This window comes from Phacochoerus africanus, chromosome 13 (assembly GCF_016906955.1).
Source record: "Phacochoerus africanus isolate WHEZ1 chromosome 13, ROS_Pafr_v1, whole genome shotgun sequence".
Taxonomy (NCBI): Eukaryota; Metazoa; Chordata; class Mammalia; order Artiodactyla; family Suidae; genus Phacochoerus; species Phacochoerus africanus.
Window position 1 is genome coordinate 47,495,415 of NC_062556.1, and position 26,233 is coordinate 47,521,647.

Below are 26,233 nucleotides of genomic sequence, written 5' to 3' on the forward strand. Positions count from 1 at the left end.
TCTCTATTATTAAGCCAGAAATATTGTCAGTCATCGACATTATTCGTTTCCATTAACACAATAACCAAGTCAACAAACAATAAGATGAATGGGGCTTTTTTCAAATGCCTCATGATATTTAGAAAAAGTACAATGCCACCTTTAGCTAGTACTTTGTCCTTACACCTTCAGTGATCTCGCTAAAAGAATTTAGATTCAAGTATCCAAATTCAGACGTTAAAGCAACTCCTCACTCTAAAGAAAAGAAAAACTGCCATTAGATCCCCAGATTTTAGGTTTTTGTTTCTCATTAATTCATTATCACAACCGGTAATCACACTCCAAGAAATCTAATGATATTGTAAAAATTACACGTCACCTGACTTCAAAAGAAAATAAATTCTACAACTACCACCCAGTGATGTTAAAAGGCCTACACAAACACAGGAGAAGAATCTGGATATTGAAAAGCACAAAAGAAAGATACCTTTGGTCAGGAAGCCAGCTGAAAATTGGAGTCGTTCTCCAAGAGCATGAATATGCCAAACAGATGTAATTAATCCTTAGTATTAGCTCTCTGTCGCACCTAAGAAGTTCTTCTTTCTAGATAAGCCAGCAGTAATTTCACAGTATTTGTTCAAGTCCGCGTTATCACTCTGCAGCCAATTATAAAACTTCCCAGGAATAACCGTTATTGCTTCAAAAGTAAAGTATTTCCTGACTCTGCAATCAGGAAACACACTGATTGTTCAGGACTAAAGAACAGACACTAGCTTTCTTAAAAAAGAAGCATTTTAACTTTGTGTACCATGCATGTCTTTCTTAGGCTGTTTAAATAATCATAAGCCTCCAACGTGCATGAATTGTGAAGGCAGGAGAAATTTAATCTATAATACAACATCTTCTTTCCTCATAGAGTTTCACTGATAAACAGATGAACTTCAGCAGATATTTAAAAATGGATACAAATAGGAACTCAAGGATAAGCTTCATAGACATATTTAAAGCAAAAAAATAACTGGGTACGTTCTTTCACAACCAACATGAGCTTATTAGCTGCTGATTCATTATTAATCATTTAATAATAATCAGAGTAGACTCAGCAAAACTTTAATAAGCACAAAAAAAAAAGAGGGGGGAAAGGGTAAAAAAAAAAGTTCAGGAAAGATACTAGGAAACACTTCAAGTAAACTGAAAAAAAAAAAATCTGCCAACTGAGAAGAACTAACAATTTAAACTAGTCTCAAAGAGAAACAGTGAAGAAAAGGTACATATTTGCTTTGGAAGTAATACACATTACTAGGGGATAGGTAGATTTCCTTTCTAATTTTGTTTCACTTAAGAAAGGAGTAAAATCAGGGAGTTCCCGTCGTGGCGCAGTGGTTAACGAATCCGACTAGGAACCATGAGGTTGCGGGTTCGGTCCCTGCCCTTGCTCAGTGGGTTAACGATTCGGCGTTGCCGTGAGCTGTGGTGTAGGTTGCAGACGCGGCTCGGATCCCGCGTTGCTGTGGCTCTGGCGTAGGCCGGTGGCTACAGCTCTGACTGGACCCCTAGCCTGGGAACCTCCATATGCCGAGGGAGCCGCCCAAGAAATAGCAACAACAACAAAAGACAAAAAAAAAAAAAAGAAAAAAGAAAGGAGTAAAATCAGCTCAGCATTTGGAGAAAAGACTAGTTTGGTCATTTAATGTTATAATTTCTTTCTCTTTTTGTTTTTTAAGGCCACACTCTTGCCATATGGAAGTTCCCAGGCTAGGGGTCCAATCGGAGCTACAGCTGCTGGCCTACACCACAGCCACAGCAACGTCGGATCTGAGCCTCATCTGCAACCCACACCAGAGCTCACAGCAATGTCGGATCCTTAACCCACTGAGCAAGGCCAGGAATCGAACCCACATCCTCATGGATACTAGTCAGATCCATTTCCGCTGCACCACGAAGGGAACTCCTAATGTTAGAATTTGTTGGGCTTTCAAAATCTTATCTTCAACCAATGGAAAGTCATTGGAAGATATATAAGTGCCATGAGATAGTTTACTTATATTAAGGAAACACTCACCATTTCTAAGAACCCACAAAGATGTTCCAGCCCGAGTTACTCTGGAAGTAAACTCACTCTGGGTGTTCATTTTTAAGATGAGGCTGTCCGTCAATCTCATTAAGCAATAAACTGATTTTTAAACCATTTTGACGCTTACCCGAAAGTACTTCAGTGACTCTTTGTATCTGGTCAAGTGTATAAATTATCCTTTTAAGGTAAATTTTGCACAGTAAAAAAAAAAAAAGAAAAAGAAAAAAGAAAAGGTGGGGAGCTAGGGAGATCAAGTCAAAATCAACTGGTTTTAAGAGCACAGAATTTTAAAATGAAAGACACTCTTAATGGAACCACTGGTTCCCACTATCTTGTTTTACAGATGTGGAAACAAACGGTTTACATCACAAGTTAAACCAAGAAAGAAGAAACAACGAGATTACAAGGAACGCGACACTGTGGAGCCAAGCAAAGCAAGACTATCTCTAGGACTTAAACTGCAGTCATACAAGCTGCCTGGGTTTGAGTCTTGGGCTTCAGCCAAGACAGTTTCCTCTCTCAGACTAGGCTGTGGTTCTTAGATATTCTCAATTCTTTTGCTCCAAACTCTTTCTTGGCTCCGCACGTCTCTAACCGCCCCTTTCCTGGTGCCTCTGAGCTTAAGCATCAGAGAGAGAAACTCCTTAACCTTCCTTCCAAGTTCAACGCTCCTGTTCTGTCTCACTGCTCTCCCTGCTCGTTATCTTTGAATTCTTTCTCCCGAAGTTTTAACTTGTGCCTTTACAATCATTCAAAAATTTAAAAAGTGACCAGTTATAAAATAGACCAGGGTAACTCACAGGAGGCATCCAGGGGCTCATGTGATTTTGATTAAGAAAATGGAAGCTCTTCCGCAGGGGCTGAGCTTAGCGCTACAAGGATATAAGACAGAAGACGGAGTTGGTGAGAAGATGGATGGCAAAGGAGAGGCAAAGGACAGACCGTTTCAAATGCCCTTTCAAAAGCAAAATCACTTTTTTATTTATTTTTATTATTTTTTTTTATTTTGCTTTTTAGGGCCGTACCCAAGGCATGTGGAAATTTCCAGGCTAGGGGCTGCATCAGAGCTATAGCCGCAGATCTGCACCACAGCCACAGCCAGAGCAATGCTGGATCCCAGCCGTGTCTGCAAGCTACACCACAGCTCACTGCAACGCCGGGTCCTTAACCCACTGAGCGAGGCCAGGGATCAAACCTGCATCCTCATGGATCCTAGTCGGATTTGTTTCTGCTGCACCACAACAGGAACTGAAAATCACTTTTTAAAAATGGCTCAGTCCACAGCATGGCATATTAGAAAAGTACCGGATCGTTAATCCACGGAGAAAGGGCAGGGACTGAACCCGCAACCTCATGGTTCCTAGTCGGATTCGTTAACCACTGTGCCACGACGGGAACTCCTGGGTATGATTTTAAAGGCAAAGTCAACATGATTTGTTAATGGATTTAACATGGACGGTAAAAGAAGGAGAGGAAGCACGGGTGAACTTTATGGGTTTTAGCTAGAGGAGAGAGAAAAATGGAGCTGTCATGAAACAGGGTGAAGGATGGCGGTGGCTTAAGACAGTAGGAGCTGAGTTTTAGACAGTTAATTTTAAGAAGCTTACAGACATCCAGGGGATGATGTCAGCAGGCAGGTGAGGGATGTGTCTAGAGCACAGAGGAGAGGACAGAGCTGAGAAGGGGGGAAAAAAATGGGAAGGTATTAGCATATACATATCATTTAACACCATAAGATTAGACAAGTTCATCCCCAAAAGTGAATACAGACGACACAGAAGGACAGAGCAAGAGGGAGAGAGAGAGAAAGAGAGAAACAGCAAGCTAAGCAGAAAGAGAAATATCTCCAGGAACCAAGCCCTGAAGTTCACAATGCCTCCAGTCTGAGAGATGGAGAGATATGAGCCAAGGAAATACAGCAAGAGCCAGGGGGTAAAACCAGAAAAGAATGGTATCCAGAAGCCAAGGAGGAAAGGCTTCCAAGAAAGAAGGAAGAAGCACTATGAGATCATGGGTGACTTTGACAAAGAACGTTTGGGGAGAGCTTGGAGCAAAAAGCCTTCCTAGAGTAGGTGCAAAAGACATCAGGAACAAAATCCAAAACGTTAAGTACAGACAACCTTTTAGGGCTGTAGCTGGAGGTACGGTCCAGTCCAGGGAGGGTTCTCTCATAGATGGGAAAATGACAGCTTCCAGGAGAGAATTTCCTGTGGTGATTCAGAAATTGATGACAGAGAAAAAGAGCAGAATTGCTAGCAATGCCTTCAAGTAGAAAGGAAGGGACAGAATCTAGGGCCTAATGGAAGAATCTGAACTGACCCAAGGCATGGATAGTGTATCTCAAAAGGTGCATATGCTGGAGTTCCTGCTGTGGCTCAGAGGGTTCAGAGACCGACCGGTGTCCGTGACAATGAAGGTTCGAACCCTGGCCTGGCTCAGTGGGTTAAGGATCTGGCGTTGCTGCTAGCTGCGGTGCAGCTTGAATCTGGCATTGCTGCGGCTGTGGTGTAGGCCGGCAGCTGCCACCCCAATTTGACCCCTAGCCCAGGAACTTCCATATGCCTCAGATTCGGCCCTAAAAAGACAAAAAAAAAAAGGTGCATATGCAAGAAGACATGGTGGTAGGCGTTTGGAGAAGTTCTTCTCTGACTGCTTTAATTTCTCAGTAAAACAGAAAGCATGATAATCAGCTGAGGGGAGAGCGGGGAAGAATATCAAATCGAGTATTGACCAGTAAATATTTAATTTATTATGAGGTGAAGTTATCTTTAGAACCCTCAGGCTCCCCTTTTTGTGCTCTGATGATGTGAAAATGTGACTCTTACAATCTTTTCAGAGGGAAATACGCTGTTTAATCTAAGGTTTCACTTGAGAACCCAAGTATCTTAGGTGACACTCAGGAGTCAACCAGTAATTAGAAGACAGGTTTTGCACCCTGAACTGAAACAGCATAGGTAAACTGCTTTTTCTGCCTAGCATGAAATCGAAAACTAACCTATATAGGTGACAGTGACATAAGAAATAAATTTTGGGAAAAGCTCACACGTAGTAGGGAAAAAAAATTTACTCTGTACCTTACCAAAATAAGAATAACATAGTTTGATTATAGAGTACTTGGGTCTAATTCTACATTTCTTTTTTTGGATATGTATATATACACAGATATAACCAAAAAAGATGAAGTAAGCAAAGTCATCAAGGAAAAAAAATAAAACTTCTTATAAACATGTAGTCAGGAAAAGACTTTCACTTTGTAACAGTAAAAACACAGGATAGGGACATCTAAAAAATACTCCTGAAAGTTGTTATTCACTTACGCTGGCATTAAGAGACCCACAGCTTCAAAATGCACCATAGCACTTTTGATGAGAGATCAAACTATTACCTGTTTATTCAAAGTAATGCTTTCTATTCATCAAATCAATCCAATTATTTGCTCACATTTTTTTAAAGATACAATTCAAAACCAGTAAGATCCTAGCCAGGAGAACTAAGAAAAAACAGAGAAAAAACATAAATTACTAATATCAGAAATGAAAGATAGGACATCACTAAGATCCCATGGAAACTAAAAGGATAATAAAGGAATACTATGAACCAGTCTGTGACCAGAAATTTAATATCCTGGATGAAATGGACCAATTCCCTGGATGATACAATCTGCTAAAACTCATACAAGAATAAGGAGGTGATATGTTTAGGCCTACAACTATTAGAGAACTTGAATCAATAGTTAATAATCATGTAAAACAGAAAACACCAGGCCCAGATGGATATACTGAAATCTGTCAAACATTTAAGAAAGAAATGATACAAATTCTCTGCAATCTCTCTCAGAAGATAGAAGCAGGGAATACTTCCTGATTCATTCTATGAGGCCAGCATTACCCTAAAGTCAAAACCAGACAAAGACAATATAAGAAAAGAAAACTACAGACCAATATTCTCATGAACAAAAATGCAAAAATCCTAAGAAAATATCAGCATTCTGAATCCAAAAACTATGCACCAAAATCAAGTGGGATTTAATAACCCAGATATGTAAAGCCAGTTCAACATTCAAAAGTCAATGTTATCTATCATAGCAAAAACTAAAAAAGAAAATTCACATCAAACTATAAATAGGTGCAAGAAAAGCGTTTGATAAAAATCCAACATTCATTCATGATTTAAAAAAAAAAAAAAAACTCTCAGTAAACCAGGAATAAAGGGGAATTTCTTCAACCATCTAGAAAAAAATCTACATCATACTTAATTGTGAGAAACTCAAGCAGAGGACAAGGATGTTTTCTCTCATCATTCTTTTTCAACATCATACAGAAATCCTTGCTAATGCAATAAGGCAAGAAAAGGGGGCGGGGAAGGCGTGTAGACTGGAAAGGAAGAAATAAAACTGCCTTTGTTCTGAGTTGACACAACTGTCTGTAGAAAATCTGAAATAACTGACAAAAAAAGAAAACTCCTGGAAGTAATAAGTGATTATAGCAAGGTTGCATGACACAAGGTTAATATACAAAAGTCAATTGCTTTCCTATATGCTAGCAATGAACAAGTGGGTTTTGAAATTAAAAACCCAACACCATTTACGCTAGTACCCCAAAAAGGTAAAAGCTTATGTATAAATCTAAAATATGTACAAGATCTATATGAGGAAAACTATAAAACCCTGAGGTACATGATCAAGACAAACTAAATAAGTGAAGATATATTCCATGTTCATGAGTAGAAAGACTTTGTATTTGTCTGGATGCCAACTTGCTCTATAAATTCAGTGCAGTTTCAATCAAAGCCCACTAAGTTCTTTTACAGATGTTGACAAACATTCTAAGTTTATATGGAGAGGCAAGCAATCCAGAACAGCCAACATAGTACTGAAGGAAAAGAACAAAGTTGGAGGATAGATGCTACCCGACTTCAAGACTTATTTCAAAGCTACATAAATCAACACAATGTGGTACTGGTGAAAGAACAGATAAATAGATTAATTAAACAGAACAGACAGTCAAGACACAGACCCACATAAATAATGTCAACTGATCTTTGACAAAGGGATAAAGATAATACAATGCAGCAAAGATTTGTCTTTACAACAAATGGTTCTGGAACAACTGGACCTCTGCATGTAAAATTTAAAAAAAAAAAATCTAGACATAGACTTAACAACCCTTAAAAAGAATTCACCCCAAATCTAGAAAACCCAGATGACGCTGGGGATGGTGATGCTTGTTTAGATACAACACCAAAGACATGATCGATGAAAGAAATAACTGATAATCTGGACTTCATTCAAGTTCAAAACTTCTACTCTACAAAAGACAATCTCAAGAGAATTAGATGACAGACCACAGACTGGGAGAAGACGTTTGCCAAAGACACATCTGATAAAGCCTTGTTATCCAAAATATACAAAGGACTCTTAAACTCAACAATAAAAAATCCGTATGATTAAAACATGGGCCAAAGACTTTAAGACACCTCCCAGAAGAAGATACTCAGATGTCAAGCAAGCATTATGAAAAGAAGCTCCACATCTGTCATCAGGGAAATGCAAATGAAATGAGATTCCACTGTGTACCAAAATCTGATTAGTGGCCAAAATCTGGAACATCGACAGCACCAAATGGTGACAAGGATGTGGAGCAATAGGAACTCTCATACATTCCTGGTGGGAATGCAAAATGGTTCAGTCACTTTGGAAAACGGGTGATTTCTTACAAAACACACTCGTTTTTGTTGTTGTTTTTACAAAACTAAACATACTCTTACTACATGATCCAGAAATCTTGCTCCATGGTATTTATCCAAAGCAGCTGAAAACTTACACCCACTTAACAACTGGCACATGGACATCTTAAGCAGCTGCATTCACGACTACCAAAACTTAGAAGCAACCAAGACGTCCTTGAGCAGGTAAAGGAATACGCTGTCAGACCTCCAGGCAACGGAATACTAAGCAGTGCTAAAGAAGAAACAAGCTCTCAAGCCATGAAAAGATGGAGGAAACTTAAATGCGTATTATTCAGTGAAAGAAGCCAATCTGAAAAGGCTACATGTTGTATGACTCCAATTGTATGCCATTCCGAAAAAGGCAAAACTACGGAGACAATAAAAAGGTCAGTGGTGGCAGGGATGGGGGGAGGAGGGAGGCAAAAGCACAGAGAATTTTAGGACAGTGAAAATACTCTGTATGATATTATAATGATGGATATATGTCGTTATAAACGTAACCAAATCCCAAATGCCCAACACCAAGAGTGAACCCTAAGGTAAACTAGGAACTTTGGGTGATTAAGACGTTATCAGCGTAGGGTCATCCTTTGGAAACAAATGGACACTTTTGGAGAGTGATGCTGGTATGTGGGGAGGCAGGGGGTGGATGGAAGATCTCTGTACCTTCTGCTCTATTTTATTTGTGGGCCTTAAAATGCCCTAAAGAAATAACATCTTTTTTTAAAAAGTATGCAGTTCAATACCACTTGTACTTACTCTAACAAACGCTAGAGGGCGCTTTCCCACATGAACTAGTTTACCAAAGCAAAAAGCCAAAAATAAAGGTGGTTTTTTTGCATTTTTATTTTATTTTATTTTTTATTACTCAATGAATTTGTTACATTTATAGTTGTACAATGATCATCACAATCCAATTTTATAGGATTTCCATCCCACAACCCCAGTGCATCCTCCCACCCCCCCAAACTAAAAATCCAAGGTTTTTTTATACTAAAGAAATGCCACTGTTTATAAAACGGCATTACCACTGCTTCCATGTTAGCCTTACAGCATTAATCACTGGCAAGTAAATTAACTGGAATTTTAACTGATTAGACAAATTTGGCAATTAAGTAGGTTAATAAAATAGACTGAAAAAACAAGAGTATATCAATATCAGCCTTAATAACATGTAACCTGTTAGGTATTTTCAAGCAGGACGTAATCCTTTATCATGACAGTCGGAACTAGAGTCATGTAGGCAAAATGCTAAAACTGGACGTTTGATGAGTAGTTTTATGGAATGTCTGAACTCTTGAGAACTTTTTGAGCAATGCTTGGTTGTGAAATGGAACAGGCCTCGGGAAAAGAGGAAAGGGACAGGAGGCTAAGCCCAGAGGGACCTGGATGTGACAAGCTCGAGCTGAGATCAGGCGATAAAGCTATAATGTTATCAAAAAGCAACAAATGCCACGGGTTTCTCAGAAACCTATTTTGGTTCCGTATTACTTCAGATATTTATATCACCACAATAGCAGTGAGTGAGCATCTTGCAAATGAAGAGAATAGGACGTGTGTGTGTGTGTGTGTGTGTGTGTGTGTGTGTGTGTGTGTGTGTGTGTCTTTTTAGGGCTGCACCTGCGCCACATGGCAGTTCCCAGGCTAGGGGTCGAATTAGAGCTACAGCTGCCAGCCTATACCACAGCTACAACAACACAGGATCTGAGTCGCATCTGTGACCTATACCATAGCTCCCGGCAACACCGGATCCTTAACCCACTGAGTGAGGCCAGGGATCGAACCCGCATGCATCCCCATGGCTATCAGTCAGGTTCGTTACCGCTGAGCCACAACAGGAATTCCAGAATAGGACATTCTTGAACTTTTATCATCGGTTACTTGTAACACTATAATTAACCCCTAAAGGGGAGAATGTCTCCATTTTTCAAATTAAAGTCCTAACCACCTGCTACCCAAGGATCACATGGAAAACATACATATGCCTCTCTCCAAAATTCTTCTGGAAGGAAGGGCAATCATAGGTAACCAGATGCCCGCTCTCTGACATGACTTGCTCTTTCCGCAGGTGAAGGAAAAGCCTGTCCCTACACACTGACTGCTCCATCTCCAACCCCCCCTCCCCAGGGTTCAGGGAGGTAAACTCCTGAAAACAACGTGAGTCATAATGCAGTGTTGCCCCCAACGACGTGAAAAACCAACACAATGAAATTCTGCGTCAACACTTGCCCCTCGGTGCTCATTCCTTCTTTCCATTTGGGAGTATGGTGAATATTACCTAGAAGTTTCTTTTCTTTTTTTTTTTGTCTTTTTTTGCTATTTCTTGGGCTGCTTCCGAGGCATATGGAGATTCCCAGGCTAGGGGTCGAATCGGAGCCGTAGCCACCGGCCTACGCCAGAGCCACAGCAACTCGGGATCCGAGCTGCGTCTGCGACCTACACCATAGCTCACAGCAACGCCAGATCCTTAACCCACTGAGCGGGGCCAGGGATTGAACCCACACCCTCATGGATGCGAGTCGCATTTGTTAACCACTGAGCCACAACGGGAACTCCATACCTAGGAAAGTTTCTGATCAGAAAAGACCTTTCTTCACAGCAGATACTGGCTGTTGAAAGACATTCTTCTTTGTTCCTCTATATAAAAGACATCCCCTCCTCTTCTCTTCTTTGTGTGATCTGGCTAAAAGAGACCACGGGAAGTGTACAATGATCGAGGTGATCCGAACAACCCCATTTCGCTGTCATCTTTGATTACAGAAAAGAATGAGAAGCTTGAGCCTTTCAGAGTTCTGGGGAAAGAACACATTCTCTCTCTCTCTCTTTTTTCTTCTTTTTTCTTTTTACAGGCTCACCTGTGGCATATGAAAGTTCCCAGGCTAGGAGTTGAATTGGAGCTGTAGCTGCCGTCCGACGTCCTGCCCAGAGCAACGCCAGATCTTGTGGCAATGCTAGATCCTTAACCCACTGAGTGAGGCCAGGGATCAAACCTGCATCCTCACAGACACGATGTCAGGTTCTTAACTCACTGAGCCACAGCGGGAACTCCAAGAACACATTCTGCTTATGCCCCGGGCAGGCATGGGACTTAAAACCAAATGCGTAAATACAGGACCCCCAGAGCAACCAAACTTTACCTTTGAGGCCTCCGAAATGTCACCAGATCGCTTGAAAGCCACCCGGATGAGTGCACTGTGTCATGACTAGCCTTTGCTCAGCACAAACCTAGCTCTCTCCACCCTGGGACATGATCTGTGGACAGAGACCTCCTCTCTCCTTCAACAGAAATCACATGACACCATTACCTTTCAATTAATGCATCTTTCATAAAATTGTTACGATCTCAAGTAAACTTGGGCAACCCAAAGCTCTCTCCCCACCAAAGTATTTTCACTTGTCCAATTTCATGTATCTTAAACATTTAACTGCCCAATTTCAATTCCTTGAAGGAAAGTCTCACTCCAGAATTTTAAATAGAATGTGTGACACTGAGGTATGTTTCATGATGGAAGAGCCTAATTTTCTAATGCCCCAAATGCTTCCTCATAACTATGTTAAAAGGATTAATAATTACGGCAATGCTTCAAGGCTGACAGTATAATCAACTTGACTGAAGATAAAAGAAATTAAGGAAATCTGTCCAGTAGCAATGAATAGTTAGCCTGTAGAGTGTGATAAGGTGGTCAAAATGGATTTTCATTAAAATTTTCCATGGAATCTATCGGAGCTATGTCTTGCAAAAATTCACAACTTCCAAGTCAGAAAGCAAATTCAAAGCAAACTGGCAGCCCTCATATTTTTTCATATGTGAACGACTTTCAAGGAATAAGTTGCTTCTTATCACAAATCATTTATGACAAACTTATCCGCTTGAAACAGGCACTGTTTTATCAAAATAGCACCCACCTTGGAGTTCCCGACGTGGCTCTGTGGTTAATGAATCCAACTAGGAACCCCGAAGTTGCAGGTTCGATCCCTGGCCTCGCTCAGTGGGTTAAGGATCCGGCGTTGGCATGAGCTGTGGTGTAGGTCACAGATGCAACTCGGATCCTGAGTTGCTGTGGCTCTGGCGTGGTCTGGCGGCTACAGCTCCGATTAGACCCCAGCCTGGGAACCTCCATATGCCGCAGGTGCAGCCCTAAAAAGACAAAATAAAAAATAAAAATAAAATAAAACCAAGATTTGGAGAGAAAGAGTCCTGGGGTCTCTGGTTGGAGCCATCCTTGGAGATGTGACTAATGAGCTCTCGGTCTCCTCCAACTCTGGGGGCCACCCAGGGTCCTCTCCTGAGGGTGCAGGGTGAGGGTTTTTCACCCTTGCCTCAAAGAGTCCAGACTAGTAAACGAGTCTATAAGAATATATATTAATACAGATGATAAAATTTGTTAATATTACCTATAACCTGTCAAACCCAATCATTGGGATTGGGTCCGTCTGTTATGACTGAAACCCAAAATAGCAACTGATTACACAAAACAGAAGTTTATTTCTCTCTCACATAAAAGTCCAGTTGGCAGTGCAGGTCTGTTGTGTGTTGACATTGTGTCATTAAATAACAAAGACTTGGGTTCCTTCAATCTTCCTGTTATGCCTTGGGGGCCTCGATCCCACTGTCCAAAATAGTGGCAACAGTATTCTAGGCAGCAGAATGTGATGAAAGAGTGAATAAGAGAGAGAGGGAGCAAGAAGTATACACACACACACACACACACACACACACAATAGACATTTTCCTTCTTATAGAAGGTTTCTCAGGAAGTTACCTCTTCAAAAAAAATCTATGTACCCCCCCACTGGCCAGAACGAGAGGAATTTCTAGCAGCAAGAGAAGCTAAGAAATGTAGTCCTGACTCTGGATGGCCATACACATAGTTTAAAATTCTATTACTAAAGAAGAAGGGAGAACAGAAATCAGGAACAATTTGCATTCTTGTCACAATTATCAATGACTCATCAGAAAAAGGGCATCTGTCAGACCACTTCAAAAAAGAAAAGTGGAGGCTAAGTATGTCAGAATATTTAAATAATCACATAATGGTTCTAAAAAGAGGGAGCTCATGTCAAAACTGCAGAAATACGTACTTAATAAAGATAAGACTGGACTAGATGTTTCCAAAACTTTCCCCAAACTGAAGAAGCAGAAAACCTTCTGGCCAACCCTCAAAGACAGTCACAGAACTACAACTTTTTACTTAAAAAGACAACAAATCACTTCTGATGGCAGTGCAGGGAAGCTATACCCACACTCATAACTGAAATTTATATTTTTCCCAAATAGAATCATGTTAGCAGGTGGTCTTTAAGTAAACTATACAGTTATTTAGCGATAGCAATGGAGCAGCCACTCACAAATAACCACCTAAAACTTATTTTAATCTGTCATATGCCCCCACTCGTATTAGTCTGATGCAGTCTCAAACGAGATTAACTAACAAATACGATTAATTTAAATTAAATTCTCTTTTTTTGGGGGGGGGGGCGTGCCCGCAGTATGCAGAAATTCCAGGCCAGGGATGGAACCCGTACCACAGCAGCAACTGGACCCACATCAGTGACAACCCGATAGGCCACCAGGGAACTCCCAAATTAAATTCTTAATAATGTTTCATCTTGAGAAATATAGATTCCATGGGAGTTCCCGTTGTGGCACAGTAGAAACAAAACTGACTAGGAAACATGATGTTGCAGGTTCAATCCCTGGCCTTGCTCAGGGGTTAAGGATCTGGTGTTGCCATGAGCAGTGGTGTAGGTCGCAGATGTGACTCGGATCTAATGTTGCTGTGGCTGTGGCACAGGCCAGCAGCTGTAGCTGATTCCACCCCTGGCCTGGGAACCTCCATATGCCATGAGTGTGGCCTGAAACAGCAAAAAAAAAAAGAAGAAAGAAAGAGAGAGAGAAGGAAGGAAGGAAGGAAGGAAGGAAGGAAGGAAGGAAGGAAGGAGGGAGGGAGGGAGGGAGGAAGGAAGGAAAGGAGGAAAAGAAAAGACAGAAAAAGAAGAAAGACAGATAAATAGATTCACTTCATTCCCATAGGCCAAGCACAAGGAACATCATGTTTTAATCTAGCATTGTTCTTATTCTAAGAATTTGCTGAGCCGCTGAAACGTAACTGTGGTTGTCTATAGTTTTTGACTTTAATTATTTGGGGTATGTTTTACTTACATTTCTGTCTTCATAAACAGTTTACTACTACTAGGTGCAATATAAATGTTTGTCTGATTTAAAGCATGAGCAGCATACGTTCAATGTAACACAGGGGTCACTGTTGCTGGCCAGCTGCTAAAAAAAATATCAAAACCTCTGCATGATAAAGTACCTTCAAATTCACACAGAGTGACGCAGTTAAAGGTCAGGGAGGCCCCGTGTTGTCTGCAGGAAATGCGCTGTTTATGAGCACTGGAGCCCCACAAGAATAACTGTGACGGGGCCGTCCGCTTACTTTTGTAGACCCTGTTCTCCAAAACTATGGAAGGAGACATCTGACACACAAAGTATTTTCTGATTCTTTAGTAACATCATGCTTGTTTCCAGAACAAAACTGTCTCAGGGTTCTCTTTAATGGACATTCAAAAGGACCCTGAGAAGAGTTCCCGTTGTGGCGCAGTGGTAACAAACCCAGCTAGCAACCATGAGGATGCAGGTTCAATCCCTGGCCTCGCTCAGTGGGGTAAAAGATCCGGCATTGCGGTGAGCTGTGGTGTAGGCCACAGACGCGGCTCAGATCTGGTGTTGCTGTGTCTCTGGTATAGGCCAGCAGCTGCGGTTCGAATTAGACCCCTGGCCTGGGAACTTTCCTATGCCACGGGTACTTTTTAGCCAAAAAACCCCCACTATTTTAATGATATTCTCTTATATTAACGACATATATTATCAACTCAACCAGGCCTAAGAGAATTTACTTGGGAACTTGCAGCAACGAATACATAAGGTAGCATGCAAATATATATTAACAACATGCAAAATACCCCTTTTTTTTTTTGCTTTTATTGCTGCACCTTCGGCATATGGAGTTTCCAGGCTAGGGGTTGAATCGGAGCTACAGCTATAGGACTACACCACAGCCACAGCAAAACCAGATCCAAGCCATGTCTGCGACCTACACCACAGGTCACAGCAACGCTGGATGCTTAACCCACTGAGTGAGGCCAGGGATTGAACCCGAAGCATCCTCATGGATGCTAGTCGGGATTCGTTACTGCTGCGCCACAACGGGAACTCCCAAAATATACTTCTAATTGATAGAAAGCATTTAATGCCTTAAGTTCCCCTTTCGAAATATAAAAATCTTGTGATATGGTGTTTTCATATTTTAAACATCTCAAAGCCATCAGTCACAATTATTTAAAATGTTAGAGACACATTAATACTATGGTTATGTCTTCGACTTGGTTAGTGAAAAATCCATCAAAATGATTTTACTCCTTATCTGTTGTTCAATCTTAGCACTGTTTCCCACATAACCCAACTCGTATCATAAACACACATCAGTGTATTTTTTACATTTGATTTTACTAAAAGTTGGTCACAATTCCTAAAAATTCTTTAAATGCATATTAAATCTGTATCAATGATTAGAAACTGTTTTCGACTGACACGTGAAGATACCACAAAAATCACATCAACCATCTGACATATAAAACACCTCTGAGTCGTCATCATCACCTTCCCACAAACACTAGTCTTTCCTTAAGATCCCGACTGGGGGTGAATGGACTGTAACTATCATTTAATTATTTACTTAACTGTCGGAATGACTGAACCTGATTTTCACCTCTAGCCCCAGGATTCCTGATTTTAAACATCTTAGAAGGGAGAGTGTATGCTGCCTCTATCCAGCTATGGGAGTCCTCTAATTATTTGAATTTTCTCTGTGTTCTTAATAAGATACATGCGGGTCTGAGGAAGTGCCCCACAGTTTTGCTTCAATTTTGCCCCAACAAAAATCTGACTTGGGAGTTCCCATCGTGGCTCAGTGGAAACAAATCTGACTTGTATCTATAAGGATGCAGGTTCTATCCCTGGCCTCGCTTAGTGAGTTAAGGGTCCGGTGTTGCCATGAGCTGTGGTGTAGGTCGCAGATGCGGCTCGCACCCCGAGTTGCTGTGGCTGCGGTGTAGGCTGGCAGCTGTGGCTCCCATTCAACCCCTAGCCTGGGAACTTTCATATGCCTTGGACATGGCCCTGAAAAAAAAATCTGACTTGAAACCCCTGGCACTTCATGGAAAGGAACTCCACCATCCCCCCAGCTGCTTCCTCATTGTTCAAATGACTGTTAAGGCTTTTGGCATCCCCAAATCTTTACCCTCTCTGAAAACTGCCAGAGTTCATGTGAAAAGCAAAAAAAAAAAAAAAAATTCTACCAAAGGACATTACAAAAGTTGGAATAATTAAAAAGCTGTTCATGAATTTTTTTCCTGGAAAGACTCATTGCTGTAATTCTTCTCAAGTAAATATATGGAGATACTGCAATTTGAGAGCCCAAAAGTCATGCGAGGATCCCTATGTGTTTCTAAAAGATTTCCTGACAGTAGGCAGACATTGCTGTAGTTCACAGGAAAATGAACAGTAAGAACAACAACCCTACAAGACATTAATATCATTCTCATTTTACAGATGACACACAAGAGATTAAACACTTGTCTCAAATGATACAGTAAGTAAATACCAAACTAGAATACGACAAATCATCAGATATGAGAAATCTTCAAATTGATAGAGAAAGATTAGTCAGCTCCTGAATTGAGATGTGTTGTATGTATACAATACACAGCAAACTTCAAGGACTTAGTACAAAAATGTAATAGAGCTCATTAATACTTTTTATTTTGATTACATGTCGCAATTACAATATTTTGGATATACTAGGTTAATCAAAATATAGCATTAAAATTAATTCACCTGTTTCTTTTTACATCTTTTCTAAAAAATTATTTGACAGCAAATTTTCCTTGAAGAAATATTATGAGCAAGAAAGCATTAATTTTTTAGATATATTAACATATGACATATTAGTTTCAGGTGTACCACATTATATTCTATATTTGCAAATATTGCGAAATGATCAATAAATCTAGTTAACATCCATCAGCATATATAAATTACAAAATATTTTTCTCCTGTTTTTTATTTTTTTGTCTTTTTAGGACTGCACCCACGGCATATGGAGGTTCCCAGGCTAGGGGTCGAATCAGAGCTGCAGCCACCGGCCTAGGCCACAACCACAGCCACACAAGATCCAAGCCGCATCTGCAACCTACATGGAAACTCACGACAATGCTGGAACTTCAACCCACTGAGCGAGGCCAGGGATCAAACCTGTGTCCTCAGGGAAACTATCAGATTTGTTACCGCTGAGCCACGACAGGAACTCCTATTTTTCTCTTGTGATGAAAATTTTTTTAAGATTTACTCTTTTAGCAACTTTCAATAATATTATTATTGAAATATTAGCATTATTAATATTAGCATTTAATAATGCGGTGCCCATGTTATACATTACATCCACATGACATTTATTTTATAGCTAGAAGTTTGGGGGATTTTTTGGTCTTTTTTTGGGCTGCACCCACAGCATATGGAGGTTCCCAGGCTAGGGGTCGAATTGGAGCTGTAGCCACCGGCCTATACCAGAGCCACAGCAACTCGGGATCCAAGCCACGTCTGCGACCTACACCACAGTTCACGGCAACACTGGATCCTTAACCCTCTGAGCAAGGCCAGGGATCAAACCCGAAACCTCATGGTTCCTAGTCAGATTTGTTAACCACTAAGCCACATCGGGAACTCCAACAACCTAGAAGTTTGTACTTTTTAATCCCCTTTTTCCTTCTTTTAATGCGGTCACTAGAACTTTTTAAATGACATATGTAGCCCATATCATATTTCAATTAGACAGCACTGCTTTAGAATTCAATTCTCTATATACCCTTCAAGGGCAAGTTAAAGGTTCCAAACTATCAAAAACCCATCCTGAATTCTTTACATAGAAATGATCTCCGTCTCCCCATGGCATACAGTAGGCACTCAATAAATACTGAATGAACTGCTAAAACACAGTTTGTTCTTAACCTCATGGTACTTACAGTCTGACTTGTATGTAATTTGCCTTTTTGCTTGTGTCTCCTACAAGATCCTAAAGTTCCTTGCTTATATTCTCTCTTATCTCATTATCTATTTCCTGGACACACCCCTGTCAGCTTCCCTGAACTATTCTTTCTCATCTCCTGCCCTCCAGCTCCCAACCCATTTCTAAACTTATCTCCAACGGGCTAACACACTCCTTTCTGGATACACTGCAGCACTGGCAGGAACTCTCCAATTTCTCGAAATTTCTACTTCAATTTGGCAACATGAAAAGATACAGGGAAAAAAAAAAAAAAAAAAAACAGGGAGTTCCCATCGTGGCGCAGTGGTTAACGAATCCGACTAGGAACCATGAGGTTGCGGGTTTGATCCCTGGCATTGCTCAGAGGGTTGGGGATCTGGCGTTGCCGTGACCTGTGGTGTAGGTTGCAGACATGGCTCGGATCCTGAGTTGCTGTGGCTGTGGCATAGGCCAGTGGCTGCAGCTCCGATTCAACCCCTAGCCTAGGAACCTCCATATGCCACAGGAGCGGCCCAGGAAATAGCAGAAAGACTAAAAAAAAAAAAAGAAAAGAAAAGAAAAAAAACCAGTAAAAAGACATGCTATTTCGGAGTTCCCATTGTGGCTCAGCAGAAACGAATCCGACTAGGAACCATGAGGTTGTGGGTTCGATCCTGGCCTCGCTCAGTGGGTTAAGGATCCAGCTTTGCTGTGAGCTGTGGGGTAGGTCAAAGACTCAGCTGGGATCCCGAGTGGCTGTGGCCAGCAACTGTAGCTCCGATTGGACCCCTAGACTGGGAACCTCCATGTGCCTCAAGTGCAGCCCTGAAAAGACACACACACACACACAAACACACACACACAAAGACATGCTATTGCAAAATATAAGAATTTGAGCCCATGTTTTTGAAAATTCAATTACAGTAAAATATTTCCTTAAATAAACACCATTTAGATGGTTTTCCTATGGTTCACCTACGAGTTTTGTGGGCTGATTCAGGGGAAAAAAAAAATTGAGAGAGGTTATTCGTTCCATATTTGTGAAATAACAAAAATAAGCATTAAATTATACTTTCTTTATGAAAGTTCCCAGGCTAGGGGTCAAATCGGAGCCACAGCTGCTGGCCTACGACACAGCCACCGCAACGCCGGATCTTTAACTCACTGAGCAAGGCCAGCGATTGAACCCAGGTCCTCACAGACACTATGTCAGGTTCTTAACCTGCTCAGCCACAATGGGAACTCCTAAATTATATTTTGAAAAAACCCTCAGCTTAAGGACTGATGAAAAGAACCCAAAGAAAAATCATTCAGAAACCTCTTTGCCTTTCTTTTAAAAAGAATGTTCTTTATTGAGATGAAATGCACATAATACTGACCTTTCTCCCCCTACCCCCGAGGCATGCAACAGCTTGATGTGGTCTAGTTCCCAGACCTAGGATTAAACCTGGCAGCAGTGGTAAAAGCCCAGAATCCTAACCACTAGACCACCGGGGAACTTAAATATCCCTAAAAATTGTGATGACCTACACATACTGGATAAACACGTCTGCTCTCTTTTAGCCTAGTGAACAGTAGGTGACGAACATAAAAGCATCACTCATAAATCTTCCCTGCAAACTGCCTCGAGGGCATATCAGCAGAGATAAGATGTCCTCAGAGAATGGGAACAAGTGGAGAACAAAGCCACACTGCTCTGCAGCCCGGGAGGCCCTGTGCCTACATTCCCCTCCCCTTAGGAAAACTGCCCCCAAGACCTCTGTTTGATCAGTGCCTGACCCAGGAGCTCCTCGGCCTTAACACCCGCCTCAAATCACCCACAGCACTTAGAGCTTCCCCTGAAGGGCCCTTAACATTTTTAGTTTCCCAACGGTATCTGCCCCACCGATGTGTCTCATGCCTTCGTCTGTGTCCCTAGCACAAAACCTAGCACAGATGGCTCACACTCAGTGTATGTCTGCAAAATAAGTGAACAAATGAATGAGCAAACAAATAATCAAAGAGAAAATGATGGTTGTGCTCGCCTTCCTAGATCAGAATGCTGGACAGGTTCTTGCCCGCACCCAGAGTGTTTTCATTTGGGGAAACAGTCCTAATCAAATTATAAATGCCACCTGAAAAGCAGGCACCTGCTTTAAAAAGAAAGCTAAGAGCCTTTGCACAACCATCGCTAATGTAAATACAGGAGCAACTTGCAAATGAATATTGGGGAAAGTTTGCTCTTGTAAGTACTATTTGCTGTGGACTTGTTTTGTGCACGTTTTTTTTCTTTTGTCTTTTTAGAGCCACACCCTGAGCATATGGAGGTTCCCAGGCTAGGGGTGGAATCAGAGCCACAGCTGCCAGCCTACACCATAGCCACAGCAATTCGGGATCCAAGCTGTGTCTGCAACCCACACCACAGCTCACGACAACACCGGATCCTTAACCCACTGAGCAAGGGGCAGGGATTGAACCTGCATCCTCACCAATGCTAGTCAGGTTCATTAACCACTGAGCCACGATGGGAACTCCCTGTTTTGTTCACACTCTAGAAAATAACAGCTAACATTTATCCAGTACTTGTTTTATGCCTGGCGCTGTTCTAAATGCCATATATATTTTCTCTCCTTTAATCCTCATAACCACCCTTTGGGGTAATTCTGTTATTATCCTCATTTTACTGATAAGACACGGTGCTAGATTTGCAGCTTTACAGAACCCACACTACTCTAAACCACATTCACTGAATCAAGAAAGTGGAGACGACAATATCCAATCCCGAGACAAGAATAAAGATCAAAGATGTTTTGATGATAACAGTAAATTGATATCAAACACTGGGTTTCTGCGACAATGTCTGCTTATGATTAACTGTGTATCCCACAAAGCTGCCATGGCCAGCTATGATCTTAAAACAATCCACTGTGTTTTTACAAATATCAACAGTCTAATTTTCTCTTAACAAGGCTTATCCACCAACGCTAGGCAGAAAACAGAGATTATAAAGTTGCTCACGCATAGCTGCATTATCAGATGCCTGATGTCAGTACCCACTGGGTCAAGGTACCAATAACACCATCTTACACATTCAAACAACTACATGAAAGTTTGCGACAATAAATCTAGACTACAAACCACCACTACTATTTAGCATGTCTAAAGAATATGCTAGAAGAACAGTTCTTATGAACACATTGTGCACTTTTTATATGGTTTCATAGGTTTCTATAAAAACGACACCTGCCGTAAAATAATAAAATGTGGGTTTATGTAGCTTTGCTGTTTTTTGCTGTTTTTTAAAATGATGCTCATTGTAATATCATAAAATAATAAAGATAAGTACAAATGAGAAAATGCTCTAACGTAGATGACGACTGATATTTTCGTGAACACTCTCCAGATCTTTCTTTTGCACATAAAATTAAGGCATAAAGTTTAGAATAAGTAAAATCATTCTAAACGCAAAGTCTTGTGAGCCCCTTTGTGCTTGAAAATATAGCTTAAGCACTTTTCCATCCCAATAACTACAGATCTTTATCATCGTTTTTAAGGGGCTTTCTAGAAGTTCCTGTCATGGCTCAGGGGTTAACAAACCCGACTAGTATCTATGAGGATGAGGGTTCAATCCCTGGCCTCTCTCAGTGGGTTAAGGATTTGGTGTTTTGGTGGGCTGTGGTGTAGGTCGCAGATGAGGCTAGGATCCTGAGTTGCTGAGGCTGTGGCATAACCTGGAGCTCTGACTGGACCCTTAGCCTAGGAACCTCCATATGCTGCAGGTACAGCCCTAAAAAAACAAAAGACAAAAAAATAAAAAATAAAGTGCCTTCTAGGACAGCAATTCTCATTCTTTAAAATCGTTGAGAGATTCAAAGAGCTTTTATGTGCGTGGCTATACCAATTAATAATCGCTATTTTAGAAATTACAGTTGAGAAAATTTTAAATATTTAGTAGTAATTAATTCATTTACAATAACAAATTGCATATTAACTTTTGTCATGTACGTTCATTTAAAATAAATTAATTTTTCAAAACAAAAATTTTGTGAGAAGATAGATATTTGTTTTACATTTTTGCAAACCTTTTTAATATCTGACTTAATAGAAGCAGCTGGATTCTTTTATCTGCTTCCATATTCAATATGCTGCAACACGTTGCTTTGGTTTAAGTATACCAAGTCCAGCCTCACACCAACATATGTTCAAGGAAAAGGAAGGATTTTAAGAGCCTTCTCAGATAACTGTGTATAGTCTCTAGTTTCTTAAAGATTTACTGCAATGCAGGAGTTCCTGTCATTGCTCAGTGGTAACAAACCCGACTCAGATCCATGAGGACTCAGGTTCGATCCCTGGCCTCGCTCAGTGGGTTAAGAATCCAGCGTTGCCATGAGCTGTGGTGTATGCCACAGACTCAACTGGGATCCCACATTGCTGTGGTTGTGCTGTAGCTGGGCAGCTACAGCTCCCTACAGCTCTGAATCAGCCCCTAGCCTGGGAACTTCTATATGCAGCAAGTGCGGCCCTTAAAAGACAAAACCAAACAAACAAAAAGATTTACTGCAACACAAAATCTAAAGCTGGAGTTCCCGTCGTGGCGCAGTGGTTAACGAATCCGAGTAGGAACCATGAGGTTGCGGGTTCGATTCCCTGCCCTTGCTCAGTGGGTTAACCATCCGGCATTGCCGTGAGCTGTGGTGTAGGTTGCAGACATGGCTCGGATCCTGAGTTGCTGTGGCTCTGGCGTAGGCCGGTGGCTCCAGCTCCGATTCGACCCCTAGCCTGGGAACCTCCATATGCCACGGGAGCGGCCCAAAGAAATAGCAAAAAGACAAAAAAAAAAAAATCTAAAGCTGTATCACTGAACTTTCCGTACTGTTTCATAAAAATCCCTTTCTTTGTCTTGTTCTTCAAATGGATCTTTTATTAATTCACACCTTTATAACTCAAACATTAGTCTTTTGGAAACTATTAGTTCACTGAGTTATTCAAATGTTGATATTGACAACATTTTGTTAAATAATATCAAAATGTCATTTTTGTTAACAGTACCATGAGTCTCATCAGAAGTCTTTAGTTTTGACAAGCTCCTCATGATAAATACAAGTTTTTCCAAAACTCTCAATACTGTTGTTTGTGTTCCTTGAGGTGCTAAGACACTTCGTCCATCTTTGAGACACTGTCTGCCAAAAACACCCAAGACTGACTAACCATCTTTTGTTGTCAGTTATTCGTTCAAGTAAAAATGGTATTCCACAGAAAAAGTGGCAATTTCCACTCACATCTTGTACCAGCTTTCTGGTATTGCCCTACAAAACGATCACAAACTTCATTCATTGCCCTATAGTTGGACAGGTCCGAAGTCCAGTACGAGCCTCACCAGACCAAAATCATGGCGCCACCTGATGATGTTCCTTTGCGAGGTTTCTAGGAGAGAATCCAGTTCCTTATGATTAAGGACTGAGGACTGGCTTTTTTCGTTTGTTTGCTTTGGTTTTGTTTGTTTTTTTTTTTTTTTCTTTTTGCTATTTCTTGGGCCGCTCCCGCAGCATGTGCAGGTTCCGAGGCTAGGGGTTGAATCGGAGCTGTAGCCACCGGCCTACGCCAGAGCCACAGCAACTCGGGATCCGAGCCGCGTCTGCAACCTACACCACAGCTCAGGGCAACGCCGGATCCTTAACCCACTGAGCAAGGCCAGGGATCAAAGCCGCAACCTCATGGTTCCTAGTCGGATTCGTTAACCCCTGCGCCACGACAGGAACTCCTGCTTTGGGTTTTTTTGTTTTGTTTTCGTCTTTGTCTGTTTGTTTCTTTGTTTGGTCATGCCTGCACCATGCAGAAGTTCCTGGACCAAGGATCAAACCTACGCCATAGCAGTGACCCAAGCCACAGCAGTGACAGTGTAGGGGTCCTTAACTTACTAGGCCACCAAGGACCTCCTGAGAACTGTTTCCTTTCTGGTTGTCAGCTGAGGGCTCTTCCCAGCATCACATTCCTTGCCTTGTGGCCCCTTCCTCCATCTACAAAGCCCACGAGAGGGGTCCAGTCCTTCTCATGGCACATTTCTTCAAGCTCCTCTTCTACCTTCCTCTGTCCTTTTCAGGGACTCATGTGATTACACTGGACCCCCTTGTATAATCCAGGATAAACTCTCCATCTCAAGATCTTTAACCTTCAACACGTTTGCAAAGTTACTTTGGCATGTAAGGTAATATATTCACAGGTTCTTGGGATAAGGATACAAACATATTGAGAGGCCACCCTTCTGCGTAACACACAACCTGTACAACTGCACAAAGGCTTTTCCTTCAGACAAACAACATAGTTGAGTATGTAGTCCTCATTGTGTCACATACATTAAAAAGATGTGTTCTCAGGGGGACAATAAATTGAATAATTTCTGTTTATCCTTCAAGGATATTCTTAAATGGATCCAGCCTTTTTTTTAACTGTGACTCTTTGGTGGTGACAAATACAGTGACCACTTGTAAAGTGTGGGGCCACTACACTGATTTGTGCTAAGGCATCAGCAGTTTTACCTATTATTGCTTGTAGACCAACAGTACAAATATCAACCTAGTGAAAAGAACACATTACATCTTAATAGTATGATGAAAATCATTTTGCTGACCCACGGAAAGCATCTCAGGAAACCCAGAGTTCTACAATTGTTTTGAGAACCATGGTTAATAGAGAATTCCACCATGCCCACAGTTATAAAGTACTAAAACATTACCCTAAGTTATCTCCACCATATTCAATTACAGACATACAAGTTATTTTTTTATATTAAGAAAAAAACTTTAAAATGTAGAAAATATTAGCAAGATTCACTTCTGAAAAGGCATTTAAAATAAGAACAAGCTCTCGAGAAATAGAAGGAAATACAAATAATACAATAACCATAAAACATCTGTACTGCACTTCAACAGACATAGGTTATTAATCAGAATTTAATGTCTTCCAAAACTGTTCAAACAGGCTCCAATACCAGTTCTCCAGTTTACTAGCTGTGTGGCCTTATATGAATGTATTAGTAACTTCTCTAAAACGGTAATCTTTTTTCTTGTATAAAAAGGTCTAATAAGACGTACTTCAAATGATGACTGTAAGGATTAAATGAAAGAATACACATGTTTAGGACATAATCATGCAACTACGGATTTTCATACTAAGTGAAGTAAGTCAGAAAGAAAAAGACAAATACCAAATGATATCACTGATATGTAGAATCTAAAATATGGCACAAATGAACCTATCTACAAAAATCAGACTCACAGACACAGACAACAGGCCTGGGTTGCCAAGGGAGAAGGGGAAGGACTGGGATGGATGGGGAGTTTGGGCTTAGTAGATGCCAACTATTACATTTAGAATGGATAAGTGATGAGGTCCTACTCTATAGCACAGGGAACTGAATCCAATCTCTTGGAACAGAACTCAATGGAAGATAATATAAGAAAAGGAATGTACACATATGTACGACTGGGTCACTTTGCTATACAGCAGAAATGGACACTACATTAGAAATCAACTATAATTTTTTTAAATTAAAAATAAAGTACATTTTTAAAAAACTAGGAGTTCCCTCCGTGGCTCAGCAGTTAACAAACCCCACGAGGATCCATGAAGAGGCAGGTTCAATGCCTGGCCTCACTCAGTGAGTTACGGATCTGGCGTTGCCATGAGCTGTGGCGTAGGTCGCAGACTCGGCTCAATCCCCAGTTGCTGTGGCTGTGGTGTAGCTGGCACCTGTAGCTCCGCCCTGGGAACTTGCATATGCCGTGGATGCGGCCCTAAAAAGCAAAAACAAACAAACAAACAAAACTATCTCATGTCCCCTCCACTCAAAAAACTGTGAGGGCCCACCACCACTCTGATTCTCATCCCCCCGAAAATTCGTTAATTAATTAATTTTTTTAAAAAGACGGTATCCAGTTGTAAACCAATGTTACCTCAATTCTAAAGAATAAATTTACAAAGATAATTATCTTAGGCGGAAGAAAATGACTGCATTCAGCATAGAGGTCCCAAACAACTCTACAGAGAAGAGGCACTAACTACAGAGATTTTAGCATGTGCTTGACTTAAAAAAATAAATTTATCAAATTTTAATAAATTTTCTGAAAAAATATTGCTATTCCTTTGAAGTATTAAAGTAGTCCTGGGAAGAAAGTTCAAGGAAAAAGTAGAATTCCTTCTAAAATCCCCAGGACTGGGAACCTGGCAAATATGTGTCCTGCTTTGTGTCCACCTGGCCAGTGGGTAAGGCTAGGCTGTCATCTCCTGCGACCTCTCCCCAGTGACTCCTCACTGAGGAGGCTTCAGCTCTTAACTCGGTGGAATATCTGGATAGGAATGATGCGTCACACGCTGACTACACTAGAAGACC

At 41.0% G+C, this 26,233-nt stretch overlaps 1 protein-coding gene across 4 annotated transcripts in view; it reads right to left on the reverse strand.

Annotated features, from left to right (window-relative positions):
* TBC1D4 (TBC1 domain family member 4) overlaps positions 1 to 26,233 on the reverse strand; it is a 214,575-nt gene that overhangs the window by 88,925 nt on the left and 99,417 nt on the right. Inside the window, exon 1 of one of the 4 annotated variants that reach the window (XM_047755697.1) lies at positions 467 to 583. The exons of the other annotated variants lie outside the window; for them this stretch is intronic. The gene's annotated coding sequence lies outside the window, so the exon portion shown is untranslated. Of the gene's footprint in view, positions 1 to 466; positions 584 to 26,233 lie in introns of those variants that run through there. 4 annotated transcript variants of the gene reach the window in all.